Source organism: Falco biarmicus, chromosome 10 (assembly GCF_023638135.1).
Source record: "Falco biarmicus isolate bFalBia1 chromosome 10, bFalBia1.pri, whole genome shotgun sequence".
Classification (NCBI taxonomy): domain Eukaryota; kingdom Metazoa; phylum Chordata; class Aves; order Falconiformes; family Falconidae; genus Falco; species Falco biarmicus.
In genome coordinates, this window is record NC_079297.1 from 7,678,409 (window position 1) to 7,702,318 (window position 23,910).

Consider the following 23,910-nt stretch of genomic DNA (forward strand, 5'->3'; position numbering starts at 1 on the left):
GCCCTGGTGGGAATTGTCAGCTTTGAGATAACAAGAAGGATGAATTGTTCGTACAGGATGTTGCATGAAGCCCAAGTGCTATTTGCAGGCAATTTTAATAAGTAATAATAAGGAGAGAGAACTCCAAAGGAAGTAACCTGGTACAGCAGACAAGGCAGATTAATCAAGGCAGGGAGGAAATACTCCCCAGAAATGAATCTGGCATGAGTTCCTGCACACCAGTCCCACGATCCTGTCTGCCACCACAGGCAACTCTTATCTGAAACAGTCCAGTGTTTAAAATAGACTGGAAAATAAATAGTCTTCCAGCGCGACTGATCCTCCAGAGCCTGCAGTTCATCCCAGCAGCATTTACAGTTTTCTCTGGAGTGTTTCCGACATGTACTTCAAGGCCTTCCAACTCTTTTCTCCTCCCCTGCTTGTGACATTAATGAACCTTAAGGGATTCTTAAAGCACGTTTTATGTGGATGTATTTTTAAGCAGGAGAAGGAGAGAGCGGTTCCCAGCCCTCCGTGCCTGGGATGGATGGAGACTTGCTTTGCGAGGCGCACTCCAAACAGGAATCCATCAAACGCCAGGGCTAAGTGTTGCTGCAGCAGCTCTGCTAGCTGTGAAGTTGTTTAATGTTCATTGTTCACAGCTGTGTCACCCTAATAGAGTATTTTATTGTTTTTCCAGTTGTACTTAAAACCATCATTCATTATCCTGCCTAGCCAACGAGTGCCTCACCTTTAATTGATGACACCAGACAAAATGCCTGGTCAAAGTTTCCAGTGTCTCCACCATAACTGGGACTGGCTCCCTGCCACCCCAGACCCTGCCAGCACAGTTCTGCCCTGGCAGGTGACGTGGAGGGTGAGTGGGACACGGCCGCTGGGAGCTCCGGTCCCTCGTGGTGCGGCTCCCAGGGGAGCAGGGGCTGCTGCAGGAGACCCTGCACGGAGCAATGGCTGTGCCCAGCCTGGGGCACCAGCTCGGTGCAGAAACCTTTGGGAGAGAGGAGAGCAGACACCCCGAGGTGCCAGGGATGCTGCAAGCCACCTGCCGGGCTGTGACAAGGACCAGCCTGGGCAGCTGCAAAGCCCTTGGGACCATCCCTGCCTGCCTGGAAAGCAGGGCACCCGTGGCCATCACCTTGCCCTGATCGGATCAGCCCCGACCAGCGCCTCTCCTTGCCCACGAGGGGCAGGCGAAGGCAGCGGCGAGGTCCAAACAACCCCAGTGCTGCGCATCCCACTGTGCCCAGCACCAGCATCAGTGTCACCTCCCGTGGGTACGCTGTGCTGGGTCTGACAGCCCCAAAATACACCTTTTGGGCCAGCCGAGCCACCTCCCCATGTTGTCCCTGCACACAGGGCTGGCCCGTCCCCCGTCCTGCCCTGAGCCACCCCAACGCCCACCCTATGTGACGTCTGCGTATGACAACTAATTGCAGTGACTGATTTTTTTTGCTGGAAAACTGCCCTTTTTCAGGCAAGAAAGTCTCTGCCCTGTGTAAGTCCTGACAGACTCTCTACAGTAGTTAAAAGGCACGGCATTAAAGAAAAAGAACTTAAACAACCCCAAAGTGAAGGTCTTGTAATTTATTTACTCCCCCCAATGAATGCTGGTTGCAAATCACTCTGTATAAAAATAACTCCTTTCTCCAACTTTTGATCTCTGATATTCCTGTATTTCCCTGGGGAAAATGTAAATCTATGAACTTATTACTAATGTTTCCTGTCCCTGACAGTGGAGCCAGTTGATATTTTACTTGAGAAGCTGGAGAGAAAAAAAAAAAAAAAAGCAGCATAAACTTAATGACTGCGGACTGTTTCCAATCTTAGTTTCACTTTTCAGATGGAGAGTTTCCATCTTACAACAGGGAGAGGGAGATTTTTAAATAAAACATGATTTAACTTTAGCCAAACTTCCTCCTAGTGTTTATGCTTTTGGCTCGGGGCTTGATCCAGTTAAAGCTGGTTCCTTTTGAAGCAGCCCCGGCTCATCACCGCACACCGACACGACGGCTTGGAAATTGTCTGTTCCACTTCTGGTTCTGAATTCCCCAGCCTGTGCCGGCTTCGTTGCCCTCCTGCCTTGCCCTGCCTCGAGGAGCAGCTCCTGGCTCCTGCTCACCTGTGCGGGCAGTGGGCAGTGGGCAGGGGGGGTGATGGTGATGGTGGTGTGGTGGCACCTTGCGCTTGCTGGGCATCCCCTCGGCACTGCTGCAGGCACCTGGCTTGCCTGTGTAAAGCGTGGCCATATAATGCAGCTCCATGTCACCGCTGTCCCTGACCATGGTCATTTTGCAGCCCCAAAGCCACGTCCAGCAGCAGCTGGTGGGGAGGTGCAGGGCAGAGGGTCCAAAACACTTTTGGAAAGTTTTTGAATTGTTTCATTTTGGTGTGTTCCCCGCCCCCAAACTAAACATGTTTTTAGTCCACAATAGGCTTTGATTGGAAGTGTAAGCTCTTTAGTGGAAGGTTCTGCTCAGCCTGCTGTGCTCCTGCCCAGGTACAGCACAATCTCTGTGAGGTTTTTCAGGTTTTTTCCTATTTCAGGATAGAGAAAAAACCCCACCAAACACCAGAAAATCTCAGCACGCAGGAAGATCATTTGCTGGCAGTGCCAGCGCTAGGAAGATGGCTGCACCACAGGCAGCCCAAGCCTGGCTCCTGCAAAAACAGCCTCTGGCATCTCCCTCCTGGCTTGGGCTCTTCTCCCCATCCCGAGAGCCCTGCCAGAGCGGGAGCACTCCGAGTCCTGGGATGGCTGGCATCTAAGCGGGACATCAGCTCCTCTCCTGCCTGCCCTGCCTGCACCTGCAGCCCCCTGCGCCTTGGAGCTGCCCACCAGCCCCACTCAGCCCCGCAGCACCCACGCCGGGCTGGGTGCTGGTGGTGCCGGGGGCACTGGGGCGATGGGCGAAGCAGAGGCAGCCCGGCCCCATGGCCGCTGGCCGGAGCGAGCAGCAGACCTGACGCCAGGCGTGGAAGCCGGCTCCCGCAGGAGCAATTCAGGCACTGTTTTAACGTCAGCCAAAACACAGGGAATAAAAGGAACTTTAATGGGGTCTAAGTTGAGCTGTGCACCCTGGAGGATTCCTGGCTGCCTCTGTTCGTGTCAGATAAATAGCTCTGTGACTGCAGTAATGTTTAACATCCCCTCTCATTATCTCGCTGGCATCCCTGGGCTCCTGCAGGGATTGCAGCCAGGCCCTGGCCACATCTTCCTCCCCAGTCCTCGTCCTGCTAGCTGGGCTGCAGCAGCACTTAAGAGCGTTTTTGTAATGCAGCTTGATCCAGGGCTTGGAAGAGGCTGTGAGCTGAGCTCAGTGCTGGTCCCACCACAGGGTGAAAGCCCCAGGGCTTCTGCCACCAGGAGAGCTCCCGCACCCTGTCCTTGCAGGTCGGCCCTGTCCCAGTGCTGCCGGCTGGCCAGGCAGACATGGTGTCAGCCTCAGTCCCCTCCTTGCCTCAGTTTCCCCATCTGTAGCACAGCCTTAGTGAACCCAACAATTTTTTTCTAAAGAGCTTTGAAGTTTAAAGCTGAAAAAAAGAAGCACCTTATACACAGGCAGTCAGTGTCTTATCATTATTAATAATTAATAATTATTAAGCCTAATAAAAAACATCAGCCATTCCACCATCCCTAAGGGCCTGTTGGAAAGAAGGGTCCTTATGTCCCATATGTCCTGTGCCCCTTCCCCAGTGGGTGCTGGTGGGCATCCCCTCGCAGGCTTCTGCGCAGCATCTCCCTTTCTGCCAGGAAAGGTTTGATTTTTCTACGAGAGGGCTGGAGAGAAACTCCACCTTTGGGATGACCCCCGTCCTGGCGGGGGTGCCTGCCGCCCCGCTCCGCCGGCGGGTCAGACAAGGGAGGATTGAGCCGTGCAACCTGCCGGCCCTTAAAGGGCTGTTTGTGCCCGGACCACCGGCACCGCTGCGCTGGGGGGAGACGGTCCCCCCTGCTCCACTGCAGCAGAGGAGCTGTCTCCAGCTAACCGCACATTCCTCGCCCTCCCAGACACCCGCCGAGGCCCTCGCCTCCCCTCGGCTGGATGATCCCTGCCACTGCTCCCCAGGGATGCTGAGCATTGCCTGCTGCAGGAGGGGCTTGGGGAGAGGACCCGTATGGCTCCCAGGGACGCGCGTGTGTGTGGTCTTTCCCTGGCAGCTGAAGATGTGAATGAACAAATGCTTTCTTGAGGCGCCGTCTCACTCACCCCCAGCTCAAGGGGAGACCCAGCACTATAGAAGCAGGTGAAAACATCGCCAGACTGGCCCCATTGCCTGGATTGTCCCCATAGAGCTTGGATAAACCATGCCATGCCCCTTCCAGGCAGGGCAACCCTTGCACAGACCCCGCAGTGCCCCTGGGCTGAGGGCAGAGGAGCTGGGACGGGGTCCCCAGGTGGTGGCTGTGGGTCCAAATCTAGCTCCTGCCAAGTTCATCCCACAGAGGGGTTCAGGGGATGTCTGGGGTTTGGGGCTGAGGCAGCTTGTCTTCAACTTCTGTCCCAGTGGCCAGTGTCTCCTGAGCCCCCAGAACATGCCGGTCAGACTGGCGAAGAGGAATGGCCCTGGGTTATGCGGCTGCCCAGGCTCTGGGGTCCCTCTTTGCCCACCCCATCCCTATGAATTCTTTGAGCTGGTTGTTGGCGCTGCAGGCTCCCCATGTTGCACTGACCACTAACATGAGGCTGTGCAGGTCCGGGGCCCCAGACAAGCAGGGCATTTTCCAACATCTCCCCTCATCTCTGAGCTCTTCTAATACCTCCCTCCTAATAATGGTCTGTTTTTCCCCTCTCCAGGCTGGGCTCAGAGAGCAGGGCAGGCTCCATAGGCATGCTGACGGAGACAGCCGTCCCACCACATTTTTGGGCATGTTAGGAGGTGGTTGGAAATACCATGCTTTTATTTTCATTTCCCTTCGTTGTAACTACAGCTTGGCAGGAACCCACTCCCCAGCCGCGAAGCCTCCCCATGTGGGCAATGCCTCAGCAGGGTCCGGCAGCTCACAGCCACCCCTTGCCAGCTGCATTGCTCTGTCCGAATTATTCCATTGCCCCCAGCAATGGAAACCCAGTGCTGCTCCCACCTCTCAAGTGTGAACAGCCCAGTGTACCTCAGAACAGCTCTACAGCTCCAGGGGCTGCTTTTAAGACAAATATTTCACCGTGGAGACCCACAGCAAACGAGCAATTAGGTTGCCAGTGCAAAGTTTCCAGGATCTCACCATCCATGTGTCGAGCTGTCATGCCCACAGCTGTAACATCTGTCCTCTAACGCCTGGCAGCGGGGTGGGAGCATGCAGGCAGCGCAGGGTCCTCGCCTCCAGTCCCATCCTGGAGGAGCCCCTGTTTGTCAGCCAAGTCCTCCATCCAATTTCAAGCTGAGTGTTACCCACCAGCTGCCTGGCTGGGGCTGAGCTGTCGGGATCCCTGTGAGCGGAGCCAGCCGTTCTCTGGCACAGCAGGGCAGGACATGGCTGATCGCCCGCCAGCACTGGAGGTGACAGTGGGTGCCACTGAGTTGGATGCCACTCCGGTCCCCCTTGGTGCTCCCTGTGTTCAGGGGAGCCCATCGGTACTTTTCACCCTCTCTGTGAGTCTGCAGGTGGTTTCCTGGCACTCGGGGGCAGGATTAGCTCTTAGCGCTTGCCAGCTAGCAAAGGTGCTTATTGTCACCTCTGTGGGGACGTGGGGCCAGGCTGGCACTTGTGGTGCCATGCCAGGGAGGCTGCCTGACCTCAAATCTGCCTACAGCCTGCCTGCCTGGCTCGCTTCTCCTTTTGGGCATTTAACACCATCTGGAAGCTGTGCTGTGGGGAGAAGAGAAGAGAGACAGACGAGACGGACGGGAGCTGCTCTGATGTTAAACAGAGACGGGGAAGAGAGAGCGGAGCCCGTGAGCGCCCCGGTGAGCAGCCCAGTGCCGGGGACAGGGTGAGAAGCACGTTTGTGTCATTACTCATGGAGAAGCTGGCAGGGAGGCATGCGGGGAGGGCCAGATACCCACTGCTAAAGCACTGCTGACTTTGCACAGGCATATCAGGAGGGAGCACAGCCTGGCTGCTGTGCCGGGATCCAGCCTCTTCCCACTGCAGGAAGCACAAAGGGAGCTCGAAGCGCAGAGCCAGGGATCTCCGTGGCCCTGGGGCTGGTGCAGGGTTGGACCCACTGTGGGGATGCATGGCAGCATCCTTGGCCGAAGGGAGAGGGGAGCACGGCAGCAGGGCGCCATGCTAGGGAGGAAAGCCCTGCCAGCCTCACACCAGGACCCACAGCTCCACACGGCCCCTGCCTCACGCCGGCCAAGTTTTCCTCCACGGATCTTTACATACCTAAATAGGGCACAGAAAGAGAAGGAAAAACCCAGGGGAGGAAACGGCCTGTCCCCAGCAGCCCTCAGCACACGCTTCCTCTGCCGAGCAGCCAGGGAGGGCTTGGGTGGATGGCGGGGCCACCTCTGCGCCCCACGGGGAGGCCGCACCTTGGCACTGGGTGAGAGCATGAAGCACATCGGCTGTCCCAGGCTACCAGCACCCCTTTTAATCTCTCCGCCTGGATCTGCAGCGGGAATAGCCAGGCCCCTCTTCCAAGGATGCAGGGCTGTGATCCAGCCACACCTGGGCTCATCCCCCAGCCCTCTCCAGCCTGGAGTTCCCTCTGAGGCTGTAAAATGAACCAGGAGCCTCATTGTGTCCATTTGGGAAAAGGGTGCAATTTCCCTGGGCGGCACGTGCTGGCAGCCTGGCAAGCGGGGAGGTGGCCAGCATGCCGTGCCCTCGCAGGGGGACACACAGCTGCTGAGGGATAAAGAGCAAAAATTCCCCTCCCGGCTCCCAGCGGGTGGGCGCTGCAGGGAGCAGCACCGGGAAGCAGCGCTGTGGGAGCACGTGAGCTGGGACAGAATCCGTGCCAGTGGCTGGGACTTTCCCAAATTGCCAAGGGTGCTGGCTTTGCAGCCGAGGGGCAGCTGTGGGGAGGGGGCCCTGGCGTGCGGTGGTGGCTCGAGGAGGGGCTGGAAAAGGCCAGGGCCATGGTTGCCAGCAGCAGGGAGGGGAGCCCTGGCACCCACTCCCGGGGATCAGCCCAGCCCAGATGCTCAGCACTGGGCATTTGGAAACAGCCCAAAGCTTTGCTTTTGTGCGTGCTTTCATCCCAAGCAGGACTAAACCTGGAACCAAAACCCAAAAGCTTTCAGGATACTCATGGATGAAACCTGCATGGACTTTATAGCCCAGTTCCACCTGCCAAGACCATCTTCACCACCACCATGGGCCTGGGTCAGTATGTAGCTTCCCCCACGCTGGTTAGTTCACGCACAAGGTGGGCAACCCCACGCAGCCCTGCCTGCCAAACCCGAGCTGGCTCTTGTCAGGTCCTCAAGAGGTCCTCGGAGAATGGATCGCTCTTTACATTAACACACTAAATTGACCCAAGCAATTCTTGGACAAATCTAAACCTTCTTTTTCTGAGAGTGTAGAGATCGCTGCCTTAATTAGCAAGCGAAATCAGACCTCAGCAGCAGCCCAGTGCCACAGCTCGGTGCAAAGAGCATCCTGGGGTAACCCCGGAGGGTGTTGCGGCAGCCCCATGTTAGATGGATGTTATCTACCACAGCCGCTGAAGCACAGAGCAGCAAAGGCAAATGCCACCTGCAGTGACAGTGGCAGTGACAGCGGGCCACTGCAGCAGAGCTATGACAGTGCCCACACCAGTGCCTGATGCCAGGATGGCTGCAGGTGGTGGCAGGCAGAGGCTGGGGGGGGGCGGCACAGGGAAGCCCCTGCCACCTTCCCCAACGTGCCCCTCTGCCTGGACACAAAGGGAATGAGCCTGAGCTCGGGCTGGGCAGGAGGGAGGGCATCATTCCTGAGTCACCCACAGGCTGCACGGAGCGGGGCTGGGCAGGGACACGGGGTCATGATGTGCCGGCACTTGGGTCCCTGCCTGCACCCACTGCCTCTTCTCCTGGGCTCTTTCTCACCTGTGAGTAACCCCGGGAGCTGCTGCGGCAGAGGCAGAGGAGCCAGGGTTCAGCAGGAGGTGGCTGCACAGCCTGGGATGGGGAGCTAATGCAAGCCGAGGCTTTTTGCTGGTGCATTAGTCACTGAAGATTGCATCGCTTCACAGGCATCCATCCCCTCCTCAACCCCGATGGGGCACAGGGAACCACAAGTTGTCTGAGAGATTTGTATTTCCCCCAAAATAAAATGCCACCTGTGCAGACAGAGCTGGGAGTGGTGGGCCAGCGGGGACCCCACAGCACCCCATGGCCGTCCGGGCTGCGCCCCTCGCCCCACAGGGAGCACACACCCTGCGGGCTGGGGCAGGCGATGGAGCTGTGACGCTGACGTTAGCTGGAGAGCTGGAAAGTTTTCTACATACCAGCATTAGCAGGAATGTTATTTACTGAGTGAGGAGAGGTCTGACAGGAGAAAGCCTCTTACCCAGCTCTTCCCCATGTATGGCTGTGGACCGGCGTTACTCAGCAGGATACAGCACAGACAGAGGCACCGGCGCCGCGGGACGGCTCTCCTCAGAGGAAGCTGGATGTGGGATGGGGGGCACCTCCCCGTGCCCCCGAGCAGCCAGCTGGGCTTTCACCATTCACCCCACCGAGCAATGGCTTGCCCCAAGCTGTGTTGGGGTTGATTCCCAGGACCCCCACGGCTGCCTGTCCCGGCTCAGCTGGATTTTGTAGAAGCAGGGGGACACAGATGGGACATTGCCATCAGCATGTGGCCCTGGGGATACATCAGGGCATGGGGAGGCTGCCTTCATGGGGAGCAAGATGAGTGGAGCATCGCACTGAGAAGAAACACAGGCCTGCCCTTTCCCTTAATAAGCCTCCTTACAGCTCAAAGCAAATATTTTTATAAAAGTGGGATTTCACTTCCCATTTGTATTTCTGACATTTGGCGAAAGCTGACAGTGAACATGTTCAAAGAGAAACAACACTGTTTCCTGAACCTGTGGACTTTTCCCAGCCCCAACGTGGCCCCGGGGAAGCCCGTCTGTGTCCCTCCTGTTGCCCAGGGCTGCCCATGGGTGGGGGGATGCCTCCACTCAGGATAATTATTGGTCACAGAGGGGGTGGATTTTCCTGAGTCACAGGCACATCCAAAGGCTCTGCTCTTCTCCCCAAGGACTTCAAAGGCTTCGTAAACATAAATAGGTGTAGCCCCAGAGTTCAGTCAATAGAGCCTCCTCTGCCAGGGGGGACATGGGGGGTGTGAGTCTCAGCAGCCTCAAAAGCACCCAAGGTTGCACTATGCACAGCCAAGCAATTAAACTCAGGCACTTTTCTTCTCCTGCATCCAAATTCTTTGCTGTTTCTCCCTCCTTGGATGCTCTCACCACTCCCCTCGCACCCTTGTCCCTGACCTGCTGATATTCCTGGGAACAGCCCCAGTGGACACCAGGAGCGGGTGGGAAGGGGAGAAGTGGTGGGGATTATTCCTGAGCAGGAGGCATTCTGAGGGTGGCTGAGCAGATGCGAGCGTGTTTTCCAGCAGTGACTGGCTGGGGAAGTTCACGGCATGACTCACGCGCTTTCCCAAGTCCCTGAATCGCAGCATTGTGCTGAGAAATCAGAAACATGCTGCCACCCTCCCGGCATGGCAACATCCCTCCTCGGTGCCTGTGCCACGGTAGCCTCTTTGCAGCCCTGCAGCTCGGTTCTGAGAAGAGAAATGGGGGGGGAAAGAAGCAGCTTCTGAAGCAAAAGCCTCCTCTGAGGGCTGGGCTCGGTGTTGAGCCACCGATGTGCTTTGGCAGATCAGAGGCCCCAGAGGTCTCAACCAGCTACTTTAAAATGCCTCTTTTCCTTGGCATCCTGGGAATCAAACAAATTGCACAGGAGGGCATGCATATGTGTGCTCCCTCAGCAAACAAGTCAAGAAAAAAAAAAAACAGCAACCAAGAGGAGCTTTTTCCCAGTGCCCCTCTGCCAGCACCACACCTCTCCCCGCATGCCGAGTACACAGTTTATTTTCCTTCCCATTAAAGTCTCTCCACCAGCCTGGCTCTGGGAAACTCAATTTATGCTCAGAGCTCTGGGTATATTATTCCTAGCGGGAACAGAGCAGGGCAGTCAGCGCGGAGGCGGCTGAGGCAGCCGAACAAGCCGGTCTTTGGTTTCGCGCCGGCAGCGGCGTGCGGGGACGGGAAGTCCCCGTGCAGACAGAAAGTCTGCAGCACCGCCGTGGCGGCCGCCCCATGCCACCACAGGGCTGGCCAGGGCTGGGGCCATGGGGCCGTGAGGGCTGGGGGGGCTCCAGTGGTGCTGAGACAGAGGGAGGGAAGGGGGCTGCGCTGGGGCTGGAGCCTCAGGTCAGTGCATGGTCCCAGCCGGAGCAATGGGCACCTCCTGCGCATCCCAGGGTAATGGCCCCACTGGCGTCCTCTGTGCCACCCACTGCCAACTGGGCAGGCCATGCCACAGCTAAAAAAATTGGGAGGCTCGGTGGTGGTGGGGTGAGGCAAAGGCTCTTGGCTTTGTCCCCAAGAGCCAGCTCCAGCCCCTGCCACCGCTCAGAGATGCCCCATAGGCTCTGGCCAGCCCATCCCATTGTCCCATTGAATGCCCCAGGGGCCGGGAGGACAACAAACAGGGCAGATCCGAACAAGAGGCATTCCCAGCACTCAGCCAGGTGTTCTCCAGCTGTTTCACTGTACCTGAGCTGGCTGCAGCAGGACCTGTTGTATTTTCCCATGGCAGAGCTGGTGCAATGGAGAGAAAAGCCATGTCCGTGCCTCTGCCACAGCATCCCACCTGACCTTCGCACCTGACCTTCGCCACAGCATCCCACCAGACCTCCACCACCTCCTTCTATGTGCTTCTCTTCTAGACCCGTTACATGTGACCTCACACAAATTAACCCTCCAAACGTCTGGTATGAGCAGGAGGTGACCTGCCATCCCCACAGCTGGTTTTTCCCCTGCTTTGCAAAGTTACAATAGCTCCTTGTTCCTCTGTACGCCCCATTCCTCTCCTGTATCACATCCTACACGACTGCTTTGCAGTGACCTCATCTTTCTTTTTTTCCATGCCTCCTGCTGAAACCAATGCCCCACTGCTGTGTCCCAGCCTGTGTCCCACGCTGTCTCCTGGGGGTGCCGGAGGGGACAAGGGTACCCAAGAGCCAGCCAGCCACCAGCCCCAGCACCCATGGGGTAGCACCAGCATCCAGGGACACACACAACCAGAGAGTGCAACCTGTGAAGGTTTGCAGTTGTGGCTAAAGGGCCATCTGTGAAATCCATTTGCAGCTTTTTCCTGGATTTTTAACCCCTTTATCCCACCTAGCCTTGGTCTGTCCTGTGATGCTGAGCAGCCACCCAGCTCCTGCCTTTCTTCTGGGGCATGCGGTGACTCTGTAGGGTGTAGCCCCATAAGGGACCTCACCCCAGATGTGTGTTTGTTATCAGACACCTCTTCTGTTTCACACATCATAAATGTCCTGGAAACCTGTACATCAAGGCTGCTCAGCAGCCATGCACACAGGACATCTCTTGCCCAGGAGATTTAAGACAACTTGGCATCTCTGACTGGGCAGCACTATTTGGGGCTGACAACAGGGCCCATTTTCAGGGTGCAAATTTTTTTTTCTTCTCAGGACCTTTCCTGTGCCCTCTCCTCCTCCCGGCTCTTTCATGTGGCTTCACAGGAGCCCAGCTTGCATGAAGCAGGAGGAAATCACCAAAGGCTTTCTTCCCCCAGGGTCTGGGACCTTCACATGTGGCCAGGGCTGTGGTTAGCCAGAAGAAAACATTTGTGGTAGCCAAGGGCTGGTGAGAAACCAAGAGAGCCGTCCACTCATCCTGACTGTGCTCATCCATCCCAGGGTGCTGGGGAAAGGGACCGGCCAGCCGTGGTAGGCACCAGTGGCAGAGCAGGACTGGACTTCTCCTGCCTTACAGCCTACATGCTGGGCTGAGTGCCCGGGGCTGGGATGAACCTCCCTTTGGGTGCCACCCACCTGGTTTCTGCATGCCCAGAGGACCCCCCCCTTGGTGACAAGCGCATCCCAGTGTTCCACGCTGCCTGCAGCTGACGATGCCTCTAGGTGGGTGGTGGTTAAGCACAGTGACCCTTTAGCAGGAGTTCCGAGGCTTGGTTACTCACACCCTGGCACAGGAGCAGCTGAAAGCCATCTGCCTTTTAGCTTCCCACTGAAATAGGACCTTCCTCTGGCTCTGCCCCTGATAGGCATCACCTGGGGAGGGAAGGTCTTGGCTGCCCCTGGGGCAGGCAGGAGCAGTCTCTGAAGGACCATGCTGCAGCACAGGTGTCCCAGGGCAGCAGGACCGCTCTGGGGACATGCTGCATGAAACTTCCTCCCAGTCCCTGTGCTGGTGAGTTATGAACTGGGTGATGTTGCAAGGCCTAGGGCTGTCCCTGTGTCAGCAGGGAATGCAAACACTGGGTGTCTCCTGGGCTCCCGCTGGTTAGGGGACACCCAATGATACCTGCATCTTCAAGTGAACCATGAAGATACACTCAACTGAGCACAAAGGAGGAGCCAGGTCCCTTTAAGCCTTTCCTATTTAAAACCATAAAGTCTGGGGTTCCACACAGGCAGTGGGGGGCTCACCTGTAAGCCCACCTCTTGCCTTTCAGATGGTGCTTGCCTGCTTGTGCAGTAAGGAGCTGGAGGAGATGTTTTGCTGTGGGCGTAAGCCTTGGAGCAGGGCAGCACATGCCTGCGAGCATCAGCATGAGCTCACGTCTGCTGGCAGCAGCGCAGCCCAAAGAGCCTTAAGTAGGTGTTGAAAATTAGGAGTTTCTTTCAAGAAGCTCTCGGGGTGGGAGGCACTGTGTGGCTCAATGGTGATTGATAGTGTGTGACTAGCTCACAGCCGGGCACGGCCACTCCTGGCCATGAAGACCTCGACGCTGACAACCTGGGGGGGGGGGTGGGGGGAAGGATGGAGGCGCTGGGGGGCATGGCCAAACCCTGTTCCCCCATGCATGTGGCTGGGCACGTGGCCACTGAAATGCTCCCCTGGCCCTCGCCACCCAAACATGGGGCTGGGGAGGAGAAGGGAGAGGTTCCTCTGCACCAAACTGTGGTTGATGGGGACATACAGCTAACCTCTTTGCTGCACACCCTGTAGGAGATGGGCATGCTGCTCAGTCCTGCTCTGCATGCTCCAGAGCCTGGGAGCTGCCCGAAAAGCCCTGGATATGGGCACTCCTCCACTACCTGTGATGGTGTGCCCTCAGGAGGCTCTGTAACCAGAGCTGCTTTGCTTTGCTCTTCTCTTGTAGTTGTTTAGGGTTCATGGGTGATGCTTAGAAACTAAACCCGTGCCTTATTTCACAGCCAGTTCGCCAGCACGGTGACTGCATTTGAGAAGCTGGGCTGGCTCTGTGCCTGGGGCAGGCATGGGGCTCCCTGCTCTGACAGTCGGGGCAGCTCCTCCTGCCTCGAAAATACCCCCCCGGTTGCTCTTGTTTCAGTGTATGTCTGCCTGCCCTGCGACTAGACCTGCTCTTGAATTCCTCCCAGGAGGGCCAGGTGAGCTCACAGCGGGGTCTGTATCTTGTGGGTGCTGTGAGGCTGTGTGCGCATGTGCCGCGGCAGAGCACGAGGGCCTTCCCGCAGTGTTATCCTGCAACCACAGCAAACAATCTTGATTTACCCTGATAACGTTAATAGCAAAGTGAGGGGGAGCACGCCAGCCACTTTGCAGCCCTTTAGTCAGGCCAGAACTTGTCCTCTGGTGCACGCAGCTTTGTGGGTCCCCATGGCACTGGTGCAGCTGCTCCCAGAGGGTTCCCCCCCAGATATTTAATAGACGAAGCACAGCTGGAGTCCTCCTATATGATGCTGCCTTGGCAAGTGTCTCCCTGAAAGTACAGGCAGGTTTCCCTGTGAGAGGGAGGGTTTGGGCTGGGCAGGGATGTTGTGGTTAACGCTCCTCCAGGGAGGTGGCAGTGACCCTCGCTCAGCCCAGCTGGCTGTGGACCCTCACCCAGGGCTTGGTTTGCACCTAGGTGGGGCAGGAAGCAAAGGGCCAGAAATGCATGCTGCAGAGCCCGTGTGGGAGCTGCTGCACAGCAGGACCTTCCCCTGGGTGTTTTACACAGTGATTGCACATCCAGCTGGCAGCTCCAGGTGTGGACCCTGCCACGCTGCAGGGATTATGGTTTGCAGGGTGGTGGGATCCCCTGCCCTTGCAGGCCGCTGGGAAGGTGGCAATGTGCTGGGGAGAGAAGGCCAAGGGCGAGTCATTCCCCATGCTGGGCCAAGCCTTGGGATTTCTGGGCGGTTTTCCATGCATCTCCATACGCTGGAGCTGTTGGCTTGTAACGACACAGTGCAGGCTGTTCCCCCAGCCTCGGCGCCTGGCTGCAGCCCGGAGCGCTCAACAGCCAAGAGCAATCCCTGTCCCTCGCTGCGCGCCATCACTAAGCCTCAAAATATGCTGATAACAGCCACTTGTGCAAGACGCTGCTTGCATTAGCCTGCCCGGAGATTAGGTAACCCTGTCCCGAGACCTTGGAGCAGGTGCTCTGGCAGAGCCCGTGCCCCGTGGGCAGGACCCCCTGCTCCCCCCAGGCACGCCAGCCCAGGGTTGTGACTTTGAGCCCCTTCCCCTGAGCACGGTGTGGCCCAGGGGGCTGATAACCATCACCTGCCTCTGACAGCAAGCTGTGGGGCTCACTCCCCACGGCTCGACCTCTGAAATACCTTGTGGCAAGGAGTCCCCCCTGTTACGCTTCTGAATCGGCTTTAAATGGGAATTTCAAGTGTTACCGACCGTCTCCTCTCGCGTGGCAAGAGGCGTGAAGTAAGTGTTGCTACTGGAGCCAACGGGGAATGTTTTAAAGAAATGCTGCTTACTGACAGCTATCTATGAGCTGCCATCAATATGGTGAAAAAAGGTTTATTTTCATTTCTCTCCTTGAAAATATGCCCCCACTGTTACAGCGTTGTCAAAAATCTCATTTTTTCCAAGCCCAAATGATTTCTTTCCCTGTGAAATGTAAGCTAATTAAATATGCTTAAAAACATTCTGTATGTTCAAAGTGAAAATGCAATACTTCAGAAGTGTCTGAATGAAAGTGGAAGAACGGAGCGAAGCTGATCTAATTCAAGACTTTCTGTTGGGAATGAGCCTTGAGGTTGCTTCGCTTTCCCCCCTGCCCCATTTTCTAGAGGGGAGATGTCCAAAACCTGGGCTGCTCTTACGTTTTGACAAGTGACCTGGGCACCATAGTGGGTGTTTGCTGTCACCTGTGCTCCCTGGATGTGCCAGGCTGGGCAGAGTGGATGTGGCCAGAGACCCATGGGATGTAGTGGGGGGGGGGCGGACAGGGACCACGGTATCAGACTCCTGCAGGGTCAGTGCTGAAATGTGGCGCTTGGGGTCACCTCTGCAGCCCTGGGATCAGGGTGGCAGGCAGAGGGGTATTGGGGTCCCATGGGGCAGCTGAGGTGTTCAGGCAGTGCTGGTGCAACCCCCTGGTCCCCAGTCCCTGCCGGTACAGGTAAGCCAGCCCAGCTGAGCAGCGGGGGGCTAACCCTCGCGGGGGGCTTGCCTGGGTGCACTGTTTGGGACGTGCCGCTGACTCATGTTACCAGCAGAGATGCCCTGTGGGCAGATGTTTGGAAGGCAAGCCTGGATAAAAGATGATTGTAAGTGCAGCCCAGACTTGACGTTGTTTATTAACAGACTCATTTTATTGCAACATCTCAGGCCCTTTCCAGGACGCTGCAGTAAAGCAGAAAGCTCCATGGAATGGGCTCCAGAGAAAGCAGCAGTGCCTGCCCCCCCCCATCCTGTGCTGGGGGAGCAGAGCTGCTTGGCAGCTCCTCTGCAGCAAGATGTGGTGTGCAGCAACCAGGGACCCGGCTGACCCAGCTCTTCCCGGTGCGCTGTGGCACAGCAGTGACAACAGCAGGACCAACACTGCACAGCAAAGCTCCTTTCCAAAATTTCAGATTTGCGGTGAGCCGAAGCAACACGCCCCCCCCCCCCCCCCCCCCCCCGACCCCCACCCCGGTATCCCGGTGCAGAGCTTGTCTGCCCTGTCCTACCGCCCAGCACCCCATCATACAGTGATGGCCCTAGTGGGAAGCTGGGGCCTCTGGTGCTGACCCCAGCCAGGCTGCAGTGCCTGCATGGGCTCCAGTCCCCAGACCAGGTGGGTGACACCTGCTTTACTATACACTTCATCAGGTCAAAATAAAGCAAATTGGGGGCTTTCCAGGCCTTTCCTGCCCCCCTTCCCAAATGCATATATCTGTCAGGTCAGAAGGAAGGCATGGGATCCCAATGCTGTTCCGGGCTGTGCTGAAATCACAGGTCAAAACGAGCTAATTCCTGTGGGGAAGGGGTGGATCCAACCTATGAGAACCCTCTCAGCATCACTAGTCTAGATAAACATCCCAATAAACATGGCTTGATGCAATTAGCACATGCAGGGGGACATAAGCCTGTCTCCCTCCTGCCTGGGGGGGGGGGGGGGGGGGGGGGGGGGCCTTGGGGACCTCCAGATCACCCTCCCTGCCGGCCTGTTAATATCCAAAGTGGCTGTGATAAGAAGCAGTTGCTGGGGCTGCAGGTGGGAAGGTGTCAAGTCGTACGCAAGGAGCTATAAACAGTGCGTGCCCATAAACCAGATCAAAGCAGAAGGAGTTTATTTTCAGAAGGTCTGCTTCCTCAGCAGAGCCCCGAGACAAAGAGCTTTTGGGGGGAGGGGGCAAGGAGAGGCAGGAAAAAAGGGGGAAAGCTAGAGGAAGGGAAAGGATCGCATCAGCCGTGCTGGTGTCTGCTGGGTGTATCGCAAACTCCCCGGCATTGCAAGCTGCGGGATGCTGAGCGGCACTTTGCTGTGGCTGGATCTAGCAGGTCCAGTGTGCTTGAGCGGCTGGTGCTGAGGGGGATGGTGGTGGCTCCCCGAGCTCCCCCACAGCATCCCCAGTGCGGCTGTGCCCTGAGGGGGATGCAGGGCCCTGCCCCCCCCTTCCCCCGGGCAGTGTTAACTGGGTTCCTGTGGGCAGCCGGGATGGGGCTGCTCCCTGCCCGCCCTGGAGCACCTGAGCATGAGCCTGTAAGTCACAAGCCCTTAAGCAAACTATTGTGAAACCTGTGTTGGTTTGTGGAGCCTGTCCCCACCCTCCGGCCCCCAAATCACAGGGCTCAGCTACTGGAACGCTGAGGGGGAGCAGGAGCCCATGGCTCCCACCTGCCCCTCGGCCAGCTTGTGGTCTCAGCAGGCAGGAGGAGGAGGAGGAGGAAATCCAGGAGGGGGAAGGCAGCCACAGCAGGTTTGTCGGCAATCAGAGCTCAAGAGGTCAGAGAGCAGATGTTGGGGTTGTAATGAGTGTGTGTTAGCTCAGAGACGCCTGTATCCTGTGCTGCCCAGGCTCCCCTCGCCCACTTATTTAGATAGAAAATTCCCACTCCTTTCCCACTGCCTAGCTCTGAAATGAGCCAGACGAAGCTGCCTGAGATCCCAGGCTTGCTCAGTTTTAACTCTGGTTGAAGACAGCCCTCTGAATCGACCCGTACACTGCTGGAAGCAGGTGCCACAGCTGCAGGCTCCCACCAAAGCGTGTTCTTGGGGAGAAGGAGCAGCATCGCCGCAGACCATTTTCCCCCTTCCCTTGTGTTGATGTGGCTGGGCCAGAGGGTCCAGTCCTGACCACCGTTCTCCAAGGGAAGAGCAAGACCTTCTGGATCTTCCCCAACCCCACCAGTTTATCCTTTCCGGTGACACCTTGGTTGCAGAGGGCACCGGACCCACAGAGCCCCTCATGCTCTCACACCTGCCCCCCCTCCCCCCCAGCAGGCAGGGGTACAGCCACAGGGGAGCAGCCCACGCCAGCACACAGGTATCACCTGGCCGCTGCTGACCGTGCCCAGCATGCTGCCACCGGGTCCACCCGCTCACGCCGGGCGCTGGGCACCGGCTGTGCCGTGGCTGTGCCTGCGGTGCTGCAGGGGGATGTGGCCCTGGGTGGTGCTGCTTAAACAGCCTGGCGAAGGGGAAGCGTGGCTCTTCAGAAATGTCGTGCTGGGATTGTAACAGCTTCTGCTCTGTCCCAGCAGTGTGGGGTCCAATGTGCTGGTCCTGCAGCCCCCTGGCTCTCCTGGGGTGGGGTGTGCTGGCTCCTGCTCTGCCGGGCTCCCATGGGCCTCGGGTTTGAGCCATAGCAGTTAAATGCCTAAATTTTTCCAGGATTGCTTTTTCTGCAGCCTCCAGCAGCTTTCCGAGCCTGCCTTCTTGGTGAAGTAAGAGTAACGGGCTCACTTTCCCTGGGAAGGCGGCAGCTCTGGTTCCACACCACCCTGGCAGCACCTGCCGCTGCACCGGCTGTTACCTTCCCATTCATAACCACTGCAAGGGAAACACATTGCACGGCCTTCAAGGGAAATTTCACTCTGGTTTGCACAAATATTTATCCCACCTGTTTCCTGCCTGGGCCGGCTCTGGGCCCGGAGGACGCGGTGGGTCACAGGCAGCAGGGCAGAGGAAGCAGCGGGGAACTGGCTGCTTCTCACACAAAGACCTCTGGTCCACAGGGCTCTGCGGTTTGCAGCGGCTGTGATTCTCTCAGACACGTTGTTGTGAGTGGCTGGGTAGGGGTGTAGTATCTGGTGGGTGTAGCGTCCCAGTGTCTGTAGGGGAAGGGCAGGGTGTGGGCAAGGGCACAGCGGGGGCTGTCTCTCTCAGCTGGAGAAGTAAAAGCCATTTACAACTTTGGTTTGCTTTCACCCATGCTGGAGCATCTCTAGGGGGAAGTGAACCAGTGAGGAAACCTGCACACGTTCCTGCCAAGGCATCTCTGATGGCTGCCACCAGCCTGGTTTCAAAGTCCCCATTTCTTCCCCCCTAAGGGGCCCTTCCCTCAGCTGAAATGGCTGGGAGCTGGAATGGTCCTGTGGCAGCTCAGGCTGGACCCTCTCCCCCCGCTGTGCTCCTTGGTACCCCCGGGAATGGTCGCCATTGCCACCTGCAACACCTGCAGCTGGTCACCACCCGCTCTCGCTTTTGGATGGGACAGAAGGAGGAGCAGCTCCCTGGCACCAAGGTGCATGGGATGCTGCAGGTGCCAGCAGCCAGCCGGTGTGTGGCCAGGCACAGCCACGGTGCCGCATCCCCGGGGGCACTGCCCTTGCTCAGGAAATCCCTGGCCACGGGCCGGGGCGCTGGGAAGGACGGCCGTGCTATTCTTACCCTCGCCCCTTGCCTCCCTCCCGGCTGGCCGCAGGAGACAGGATACGAGCTGGCTGGCTCCAACTCATCGCACCACACTACCCACGGCAGCGAAGGTGTGAAGGGCTTGGCCCTGGGGTCTCCTCCCAATGCCACCTGTAAAATGAGCCCTAATCACCCTGCAGGCAGCCGTTCCCAGCACGGGACATGGCCCCCAGCTCCCTGTGGGGGGCTGCTGCAGCCCCCCCTGACCTCCTGGTGCCCCCCACCATCATCACTGTGTTTCTCCCCGCTTCCCGGCCAGCCCATGATTCATGGCTGCAGCTCGCCGGGCCTCGCTGGAAAGCCCCCGCGGAGGCACAGCTCAGGCAGCTCACGGACACATCTGTGTGGGTGGCACAATTGCCAGCAGCACACGGCTCTGCCGGGCCGGCCAGCACCTGCACCGGGGCCACCGGCCACATTGTTCTGCCTTCCTGCGCCCGCCCCATCGCGCGGCTTTCAGCCACCAAGAAAAGGAGCGCTCGCAAAGCGGCTGTGCCAGCCGGAGGCACCGTGCCGGGCAAAATGCTGGCAGGAAGGGTTTGACTCATGCCGGAGTTAATGAAAACAAAACTCTGCAAGTAAATAGCATTCGCACTGTTTCCTCACCGGAACAGGCTCCTGTTTCCTATGCAGGGTGTCCTCTGCTGCGTGCATGCCGGTGCTCCTCCTGGGATTTCACCTACGGGGACTGATCCTGCTGCCATTGCAGCCACCTCCCCCTCCCGTCGCTGTTAACGGCAGCAGTGCCACGCTAACCAGAACCCTTTCCAAGGTGATCCCTAGAGGAAGGCAAGTGGAGGCAGCGGAGTCCCTGTGCTCGGGGGCTACTTGCAGCCCCCAGACCTGAGGGTTTCATCACCAATCTGAACTCCTGCCTGGCTTGAACTTCTGGCAACCTCAAGCCACACTCAGCGGAAACCTGGATCCCATTACAGACTCACCTGGGCTGAGTTTTGAGCAAGCATGGGCTGTTCCTTGAGCAAGCATTTTGTTTTATAGTTGGTGGGGAGCACATAGATTTCACAGTGTGCTTTCCATCCCCTGCCCCGTGCTGTCCACCACAGCTGGGGCTGAGCTTTGCTCTGCAGGGTTCAAGCCCAGGATTTCCCCCTGCCCACAGTGGGCTCTGCCAGCTGAGCCAGGCTCTGTCCTTTTGGCAGCCCTGTATTTCATGCCCACTTCTAACTCGGGAGCAGGCAGGGGCTGGGGGATGCAGAGCAGCCCCATGGGCTGTCTGGGCGCCTGCAGTGGGGCCAGCAGCTCCACACTCTGAGTGGGATGCTGCTTTTCCCCAGAAATGCATCACAGTGTGGATGGAGAACAGAAACCAGGAGTCAATGTCAGCTTTTCCCATCCTTTGCCTTAATTTCCCAAGTAACTTCCTTACCACTTAAAAAAGGCTAAATGTTAGTTACCGGGACTCAGAAGCCAGAAAACCCCGCTGTGGGATGTAAGAGCTAGTCTGACCCACAGGGTGGGTTGTTCTGCACCGAGGCTCACTCCAGATCCCTTTTCTTTTACCAATGTGAGAAATCAAATGACTCCATGTGTGGGTGCTGCAGCCACTGCCCGTGAGCTCTGCAGCAAAGCCATCCCTCTTCTCCAAAGCCGCTGCAGAGGATGCCCGTGGCCGGGGCTTCTCCAAACCTTTTCCCAGGGCCCACCAGGCTCCCACAGCTGGCAGCAGTGGTGGGGCGCAGGAGCCCACCGGCCGGAGAGCCCCAAGCATTTCCTGCTGAGGCAGCAAGTTCCCAGAGGGAGGAAAGGTCGCGGTGCTGGGGCTGCCCCAGCTTCCTCTCCCCGCTCTGGGCACGGCTGTCACGGTTTCCTCTGGTTCCTGCCCAGCCTTTGCAAGGTGCAGCTCAAACCTGGTGTCAGCAGCCGTCCCGCTTACCAGCCCCCCTCACCTCAGAGCTTCCCACCCACCCATAGCAGAGCGGTGTCTCTATTCAGCTCGTGGATGTCTCAGCTTGATTTGCTTGGCCTAAACGCCGTGCTGGGTTACAGGGCCAGTCATGGATGGCTTGCCAGCTTCCCTGGTGACACACAGCCTGGTGGTGACAGAGGCGAGTCACTTCCCTTCTCTTCCCCCCCTCCATCCTTAATGAAGCACCACAACCACCTTCTTCATTTGCCTTCAGCCCCCAGGGTGGGGGGAATGGGGACAGGGCTAGCCAGCGATGGGAATAGTGGAGGGGATGGTGGAGGGGATGAGGTCTCCACGTGGCACCCCAGCGATGCACCCTCCTTCTCATTCCTAGACTGCAATTTATATAAAATCGAATTTTACACCATCCAAATGACTAACTCCATTGAATATATTGCATTCACAATGTATTTAGCACACCATTTAACAGAAAATTGGAAGTAGACATATCTAGCACAGTTCTTAATATAAAAATAGGAGCAAAATTTACCAAGACAATCATGTGGAAATGAAACTTTGAAATGTATTAAAAAATCAGGCACGGACATCATTGTACCAAAAACCCCCATCAGCATGAGTCATTTTGACTCTCTCCCAGGGAAAAAGCACCAAAATGCTCCGTGTCCTGGTGAAGCATTTCACTTCTGACTGCCCAGGCAGGTGGGTGCCAGCACCCCAGAAATGCCCCCACAATCCCAGGTGATGCTCTTAGGTCAGTCCCAGCGCCACGGCCAAGGTGCCTGCTGGCCACGGCCAGTAACAGACCCAGCCACAGGTCTTTTCTATGTTCTCAAGTACTAAACCTCCCAACTGACTTCCACAATCTTTTTGTGTAACAGGTTTTAATCCTCATTTTAGAAGAGGCTATAGCCTAATGGGGGGTCGATGATCCCTTGTGGTACCCGCAGTCTGCAGTGGGAGCTGGCAGCGGCAGGTGAGTGTGTGCCGGCGTACAGGGGGAGCCCCACGCTGCTGCTGGGGGTGGCAGGAGGGTTTATCTGCAGTACTACCTGCTGTTATCATCCGTCCTTTCACAAGGCTTTATCAGCCACTGGCCCTTCCTTTTACAAACTTGGGGGGGGTTAATTTAATAATCTTAATGAGTGGAGGGGGCTGATGATGGGAGGGCTGGCATGCTCCCACAGCGCACGTCCCCTGGGGCAGATGAGTGATGGCAGCCGGCAGGCTCCAGGGTGGGGACTGGATTCCCCCAGGACAAACCCACGGCAGAGGGTCCCATCCCCTCCCCAGGGCAGGGGAAACTGAGGCACACGCAGCCGCGAGCCTGCGCCAGGAACTGGTCTGGGACCACTTGGCTCCCCCCATCCAGGGTTTCAGATCCAGCTTCTTGCGGGGAGAAAAGGACTTATCTGAACTTCTTCAACACTCAGAATATGTTTGCTTTGGCTCCGGGTTAATATGTATCGGTTTACTCATCTGATAGAGAGATCAATGAGCAGAGCTGGCCCCGGACAAAAGACGTGACAGGTCTGTTTTCTGCCCGTTTCAAAGCCTTTGGCCCTGACAGCGGTGTGGGGCTCCCCCTCGTTATCAGCAGCCGATTAAAGTGTCTGAAATTCAGGCTGAAAGTTTTTTCACACTTTTCCATCAGAAGTCCCGCCTGCACTGGGAGGGGTGCAGGAGCTGTGCCTTTCCCAGCTTCCCTGCCCTGCACACAGGAACAGGGCAAGCATCGCTGCAGGGCAGGCTGGGGAGGAGGGAAGGAGATGCCACCATCACAGCCAGGTCACTGCTGGACCTGGTGGGAAGAGGTGCGGTGCCGGGAAGCCTTGCCTGGAGCATCCTGCCCACCTGAGCCTGGCAGCGGCCGTGCCAAGTTCAAGCTCCCGCCTGTCCCCAGCCAGGCTCTGCAGCCCAGCCGGCCTCTCCTGCTCCCGTCCCTGGCTCCATCATCCTCCTCGATAAGGCAGGGAACAATAGCGGCGGCAGCAAACTCAGGGTCAGAGCTTAGTGCGGCCACGCAGGTAAACCAGAGGAGGGATGAAGGCAAACACAGCAAAAAGGGCTCCTCCAGGCCCAAGGCCGGGGCCCTTTCAGGGATTAAGTCCCCTTGTGCCAGGGTGAGGCAAGCGTTTACCAAAGCTGTCACTATAAATCTCAGCAGCCCCATTTGCAGGAAGGGTTTGGGTCCACCCCATTGAGAGCTGCAGACGGGGCCTCTCCCCGCCCTTGCTCCCTGTCTGTACCAGGGTTCTAGCCGCGCCCCCCGGCCCCAGCAGGACCCCCAGAGGGGGGACAAGAGCCAGCTTTACCCCTGTGCCAGGACCAGTGCTTCACCTGCTCCCGTGGGAGTGGAGGGAACCTTGGGAATGGGACCCCATGTAGAAGGACCCGCCGTCCCCACCAGCTGCTGGCCATGGCTGCACTCACCACCCTGCCCACCCAGCCCCTCGCCGGCCGGTGGGGAGTGGGGTGGGAGTGGGGAGCACCCACCATGCCGGCCCAGCAGCTCCAGCCCTGGCTCACACACCAAGGGGCTGAGCATCCCTTTTCCCCACGCAGCAGCAGCCAGCAGCAGCCAGGCTCGGGGCTACGCCACACAGCATCACCTCCAACCCACTCTTCAGCCTCCACCCGCTCCTCAGCCCCCACCAAGACACAGTCTGGCTTTTCTTTCTCCCCCTGCTTTCTCTTGGCAGATAGTTCGCTGACGTCTTGTAAACTAAAAGCAGGTTGATTTGAATTTTCCATGGATGGCTCAGAGTCATGGATAATTCATTATTCACACCTCTCTAATTAAACCGCTGTCC

The 23,910-nt window shown here is 57.5% G+C and overlaps 1 long non-coding RNA gene across 1 annotated transcript; it reads left to right on the forward strand.

The window, feature by feature from the left end:
- Positions 1 to 5,812: 5,812 nt before the first annotated feature.
- On the forward strand, positions 5,813 to 9,303 carry LOC130156118 (uncharacterized). Its single transcript, XR_008824327.1, has 2 exons — positions 5,813 to 5,930; positions 7,157 to 9,303. It is a non-coding gene; the product is annotated as an uncharacterized LOC130156118 (long non-coding RNA).
- The last annotated feature ends 14,607 nt before the right edge of the window (positions 9,304 to 23,910 follow it).